The sequence below is a fragment of the Gorilla gorilla genome, chromosome 15 (genome assembly GCF_029281585.2).
Source record: "Gorilla gorilla gorilla isolate KB3781 chromosome 15, NHGRI_mGorGor1-v2.1_pri, whole genome shotgun sequence".
Taxonomy (NCBI): Eukaryota; Metazoa; Chordata; class Mammalia; order Primates; family Hominidae; genus Gorilla; species Gorilla gorilla.
The window spans coordinates 72,068,578-72,075,539 of record NC_073239.2 but is presented as its reverse complement, the minus strand read 5'-3'; positions in this window follow the sequence as shown (position 1 = coordinate 72,075,539).

The following is a 6,962-nucleotide window of genomic DNA, read 5'->3' as shown; positions in this document are numbered from 1 at the left end:
TACCCTTAGAGGGTTAGCCATTGGTAGTAAGAAAAGTAGATAGCCAAATGAATTGCTGTGGAGGCAAGGGATGCATCACACTCTTGCCTTTTCTTCTGGTCATTTCGGAGATAGACAAAGTTCATGCCCTGGCTACTTAGGGGGCTTGCTTACACCTGATTGTATGATCAGACATGCTTTTGGCTTCACTTCCTTACTTGTACATCCCCATGAATACTTTGGTGCCAACTTCATGCCCCATAAAGCTAACAAAAGGATCCTGCTATGATCAGGGTGTGCCTGGGAATTTATAATTTGTACACATGCAATAAATGGCTCTTTATTACCCAATCCAAAGTCATATCCCTTTTCTAAGATAAGCATAAAAAGGAGCCCAATAAAATCAATTAAGATATCATTGAGTAACTTCTATGTACAGCTCACTGTGTTATTTGAAATAGGGACAAGGCAAGTGTTAGCCCTCAAACAAAAAGGCTGTCTGGTTTCTACGGATGCAGAGATTGTAGGCCCTGATAAAAGCAAGGATTCTAAGAAAGGCATCTCCACAGGAGGGAAAGGAGGAAACTTGGGAAAGCAGGTGGCTGTCCAGAAGGTCAGGAGGGAAGCTGGGTAAGAACTTCAGTTAGAGCCAGAAGACAGTAGGAGATGAAGATGAGAACAAAAAGGGAAAGTCTTTAAGGATAAGCAGAAAAGAGAAAGACAGACAGTAATTGGAGAAGAAAGCAGAGCCGATTATTTATTTATTTATTTATTTTGAGACGGAGTTTTGCTCGGCTCACCGCAACCTCCACTCCCAGGTTCAAGTGATTCTCCTGCCTCAGCCTCCCCAGTAGCTGGGATTATAGGCATGCATCACCACGCCTGGCCAGTTTTTAGTAGAGATGGGGTTTCTCCATGTTGGTCAGGCTAGTCTCAAACTCCCTACCTCAGGTGATCCGCCCACCTCAGCCTCCCAAAGTGCTGGGATTACAGGCATGAGCCACTGTGCCCGGCAGCAAAGCCAGTTTTTAAAAGTCACCTTTTAAATAGGAAAATAGAACCAGAGAGAAAGGAAAAAGAGAGGAGAATAGAAGAATTATGAAAATATAAAAAGTGAGTGAACCTGGAACAAGCCAGAAAAGAGGAGAGAAATTTCCCAGAAATTAGCACTACAGTGGGCCAGATAGGGAAAGAATGTCTCACAAAAGCTGAAGTTCTTATGAAATATAAACAAAAATCTTGGTATTAAGTCGTGTAGACAGCAGAATACAGGAACAGCCAGAAAAGAGCAAAGCGGCTGCATTCCAGTTTTCACATTTGGACCCTGGGGAGCCCAGGCAAGTTTGGCAATTCTGTGTCTACATGGTGTTAATGCATCTGGGTGACAAGTGAAGAGTTGAGTCAGGCCTCAGGGCACTTGGTCTTTCTGGTGCCAACAACTGGAATCTGGGTGGCTGGCAGACTTAGGGACTGAAAGAGAGGCTGAGTGTTCTGGGGAACAATTTATGCCTTGAAGACAAAGTAATTTCCAGTTTCAGAACGAAATGACTGTGGCTGTCTGCTGTTTCTAGTCCCAGTTATCTATATGTACTTACTCATATCCAAGGCCTTTAGTGGGGGCCTAATATATGCCTCAACTATTTTGCAAAATCCACCCCTTCTAGCTTGCTGAATGAACAGGCTCACCAAAACCTGGTCAACAAATGAAATAGGGTTGGTGGCAGTAATGTGCCCAATGATGTTTTACAAGGTCTTACCACCTGGGTTGCAACTAGAGCCCCCTGGGACAGAGTGAGAGCCAGAACCTGCTTAGAAGGGAGCTGGCCCCTCCTGCCTTAGATGGGCAGGCCAACAGCATCAGGGAGAAGAGGTGTCCCAGGTGCCACCGCAGGTGCAAAGCCCCTTCTCCAGCCCAACCTCAGCCCTGGCCACCTCAGCCTAACCTTCCTTGTTTGTCCTTCAAGCCTAACCCAGGCCTGTCTTCAGCACTAGCCACCACCAAACCCACATTCCCACCAGTCACTTCTGTCTATAGACAGGAAGTGGCTGCTGCCACTACTACTGCCCTTATTGCAGCCACACCCAGGGCTATGCTCTTAACCACGCTACAGCATTAACTTGCCTCTTGAGGAAGTATAAAACCAGGGAAAGGGATAGAGAGTGTGCCAGCTTGCTAAGGCTGCCATAACAAAGCACCAGGAACTGAGTAACTTAAATAACAGAAATTTATTTTCTCCCAATTCTGGAGGCCAGAAGTCTAAGATCTGATATTGGAAGGGTGGGTTTCTTCTGAGGCCTCTCTCCTTGGCTTTTACGTCTCTCTATATCTTCACATGGTCTTTCTTATATGCCTGTCTGTGTCCTAATCTCCTCTTGTTAGAAGGACACATTCATATTAGATTAAGACCTCATTTGAACTTAATTGCCCCCTTAAAGGCCCTATCTCCAAAAACAGTCACATTCTGAGGTATCCGGGGCTCGGATGGTACTGACATAAATGTTTTTGCAAAGAGAGAGGGACACAATTCATCCCATATCAGAGAAGGGCAGGGGAGGAGCTGGCTGTCAGTTCAGCAAGTGTGGTCAGCAGAGATTTCTCCAAGGAGGTGGTATTTGAGCTGAGACCTAAATAAGGAGTAGGGGCAGGCTTGTAAAGATCCGAGAAAGTGGGAATGGCAAGAATAACACTGTGAGTTGCAACAGGGACCTGTGCCAGCATAGACACCCAGGGGGCACCTCCTGCCCACTCCTCTCAGAATCCCCTCCCTGCCATCCTCATAAAGTGGCCCGGCAGCCGAGCTAGCACTTTATGACCTCTCACCTTAAGTGGAGTTGGGAGAATTGTGGAGTCCTAACTGGGGGCTGGGGGCAGTGAAGAATTGGGCTGGTGGGATCAAGGGAAAGCAAAAAGAGACAGCAGGCTGGGCGCGGTGGCTCACGCCTGTAATCCCAGCACTTTGGGAGGCAGAGATGGGTGGATCGCTTGAGGTCAGGAGTTTGAGAACAGCCTGGCCAACATGGTGAAACCCCATCTCTACTAAAAATACAAAAATTAGCCAGGCATGGTGGCAGGTGCCTGTAGTCCAGCCTGGGCAACAGAGTGAGATTCTGTCTCAAAAAAAAAAAAAAAAAAAAAAAAAAAAAGGCAGATAAGCTATAAGTCTGCTTTTCTTCATGGTCCAGGACACATAGCCCTCTTGCGCAAATAACTCACAATCTGCCTGCTCCCAGCTCTCTCTAGACCCTTGGCTGATAGAAAAAATGCACGTTAGCTCACTGCAACCTTGGCATCATCAGTACTGCACAAAACCCTCTTCAGCACGCAGCACGAGCTCCATCCTATAAAATCCCCAGCCAGCCTTTGTCTCCTTTCACTCAGCTTCTCTTTTGCCAGCCTGCCCATTGCTTCCTTGCTACATATTTTTATACTTTTTCTAATAAATCTGCCTTTCTTTACCTACAACTGTCTTGATAAATTCCTCTTACCTCCCCCCCACGCCACTGGCCCCAATAGTCACGGCTCACCTGCAGCAAGAATCAGAAGGAATTCCTAACGCAGCTGAGTATTTGGCTTCTCTCACCTGAAAGCTTGAGTTTGGGCCCCTGACGGATTGTGAGTCAGTTGGTATGTGTGGCTGCATCTGCACCATGTCAGCCTGGGAGCCATGCACATTCTGCCATGATAAAGGAAGAGTAGAGCAAGCCGGTCTGCAGAGATGAGTTGAGAAGCTGTACAGAGGGAAGGGACAAGACAGAGAGAGTCCTGCAGTATTTAAATTCCTGAGGCCTGGTCTCACATCTGCATTTGGATTTTGTGTATTGCTCTTACCCCCACACCCTTCCTCTTTTTTTCCTCAGATTCTAAATCCAAGGAATCCAACCCCAACTTCCCCCAACACTTTTTTTTTTTTTTGGAGACAGGGTCTCACTCTGTTGCCCAGGCTGGAGTGCAGTGGCGTGATCATGGCTCACTGCAGCCTTGACTTCCTGGGCTCAAGTGAATCTCCCATCTCTGCCTCCCACGTAGCTGGAACTACAAGCGCGTGCCACCATGCCGGGTTAATTTTTGTATTTTTTGTAGAGATGAGGTTTCGCCATGTTTTCCAGGCTGGTCTTGAACTCCTGGGCTCAAGCAATCCATCCACCTCAGCCTCCCAAAGTGCTGAGACTGCAGGCGTGAGCCACCGCGTCCAGCCCACCTCCCCTTTTCGCATCCTTTTTCTGCTCAGGCTTGCTGACGCTGGTCTCTGTCACTTGCCACCAAGGGGCCCTCATACAGAATATAGACCCAAATGGGGCCTCGCTGGAGGCCACCTGACTGTGGAGGGCTGGGTCCTGTGTGTGTGCTGGTGGAGACGTGAGCCAGAGAGAGCTGGCTTTCAGTGTTGTCACCATGGTTACTGCTATTTGACTCATGTTGTAGGATTTCCCCACTGAATCCCACACTGCCCACCCACTGATTCCCACACTGCCGGCTTACAACTCAGGGGGAAGTCTTTCCTGGGAAGCTGGGGTTGGGCTGCACCTTCCCTGCAAGGCAGCTCATCCTGGCCCACTGTCAGCTCAGATTTGCCCAGATCCACCATGTTCTGGCCTCCACCTGTGGCATTCTCCAGGACTGTCATCCTGCCTCCTACCTGTCCCTCTGAAGATTCTGTCCTCTTTTCTCTACACCAAAGTCATACTCTTTTTCTCCCCAAGAACAATAGGCTTGCTTATATGGATTTCCCCCAGCCTTTTACTAAAACTGGAATAGTCAAAATCCTCTCTGGGAGCTGCCAGCCTGTTATGTTACAGAGAGCAGAGGGAGGAGGCCAGGGCAGCTATTGATAAGCGTCGCCTGCAATGAAGTGGGAGCGTTCACAGCGCAAACTGACCCATGAGGCTTGCCAGGGCTGTGGCAGGGTGGGGTGGAACAGGACTGACAGGCTCCTGTTTCTTCCAGATCTGCACATTGGCAACGTGCCATGAATATTTTCAATATGTCTGCTAGCCAGCAACCATAAATATCTCTGTGGAATGAGCTGGGGAGATCTAGTTTGTGCAGAAAATCAGGGAACGTGGAGGAGGATTTGCCCCTCTCTGCACTTTTGAAGGGCGTGCCATGTGCTTCTGCCAAGGGCAAAACCAAGGTTGCAAACTTCACAGAGAAGCTAAGAGACGTGTAGTTAGGTCTGGCTGTTTACAATAAACTGTGGAAGTCTATTGACTACAAATGCACAATCTAAATCATAGCAAGAGCATGAGGCAGGTAGTTTTCAGAAAAGAGCTAATTCTTTCTTATCCAGGTTGCAAGTCAGAGCTCTCCAAATGCTTCGTTATCATTAGCAGCAATCATGAAATCCTCAGCACTACTGGCCCCTGGTCCTTTGAGAGTAAAGGTCAGAGGTCTTACAATCAAGTAAGAAGTTTCTGTTTGTTCTATACCTAGCATAGAATTACAGATGGGGGAGGAACTAGGCCATATAGGCCATAAAAAGTGCAATTTATGTTTATAGAGATGAGAATGAGCACGATTACATTTAAGTCAACAAAAGCCCTTTCTAGGGGCAAAGGAAAAGTCAGAGCTGGGTAACTGATTCCTGGAGATGTACTGGTATTCAAGAAAGAATTTACCTGCTATGGAGATAGTATTCCAGGAGGTAAACTTTTGTTTATTATCTCCCTTGGAGATAAACAAGTTTCCACTGTAACCATTATTAGCACCCAGTGCTCGTTCTGTCTCTGCTGCCAATTCATTCATTCATTCAGTTATTTAACATGTCATCATTCACACATTATCATATCTACTGTCCTCCGGACTTCTACTCTGGTAGAAGTAGAGGACACAGGCTGGGCGCGGTGGCTCACGCCTGTAATGCCAGCATTTTGGGAGGCCGAGGCGGGCGGATCACAAGGTCAGGAATTCGAGGCCAGCCTGGCCAACATGGTGAAACCCTGTCTCTACTAAAAATACAAAAAAAAAAAAAAATCCAGGCATGGTGGCAAATGCCTGTAGTCCCAGCTACTAGGGAGGCTGAGGCAGGAGAATCCCTTGAACCTGGGAGACAGAGTTTGCAGTGAGCCAAGATCACGCCACTGCAGCCTGGCAACAGATCGAGAGTCCGTCTCAAAAAAAAAAAAAAAAAAAAAAGAAGTAGAGGACACAAAAGTAGGAAAGACATGTTCCCTGCCCTCAAGGATCCCCCAGCTGTTGGATCAGACACACACATGAACAACTAACCCCAGTGCAATGCAATAACTGCTGGAGTAGAGGAATATTACCCGTGCTATGGAAGGACAATGCAAGGAACACTTCGTTCTTCCTGAGAGTTGGGAAAGCTGGGCAGGCCCGTGGAAACAGCCTGATCAAAGCCAATGAGGATTAGGGTGCGGGTGTGGTAACAATAAGACTGAACATTGACATTCGGTTTATCATATGCCCGCAGATATTCTGGGTATTTTCTATACTTTAACTCATTTAATGCTCACAACAACACTATAAGGTAGATCTTCTCATTTTGCTGCTGAGAAAACAGAGTCACAGAGAGTCAAATAACTTAATCAGGGTCACACAACTGGTAAGTGTCAGATTTGGGGTTTGAAACCAGGCAGAAAGGCCTCAAGTCCATGCTGCGAACCACAATGCTCTACTACCTGATCCGGGAGCACATGGAACGTTTGGAGGAAGGGAGGGGTGCTGTAGTCACATTCGCAATGGCCTTTAATGCCATGTGCTTTAACCCAGTAGGAGAAATTTGCCCTAGAGGGATAATGCAAGGGCTGGGTGGGGAAGGGGAAGAGAGACAGAAAGGAGAAGACCAAGAGAGGTTATTGCAACACTCTTAAGAGAGAACCCAGGGCAGTGGCGATGGGACCCGGAGGAGCTTATCTCCATTTGCTTACTGGTGAAGTTTGCAGCCAGATGGCAAATGCCTGGCATGCCTTCCACCACCCAAGGCAGAGGTGATAACAAATCACGCTACTTTTTCTTGCTGAGGTCA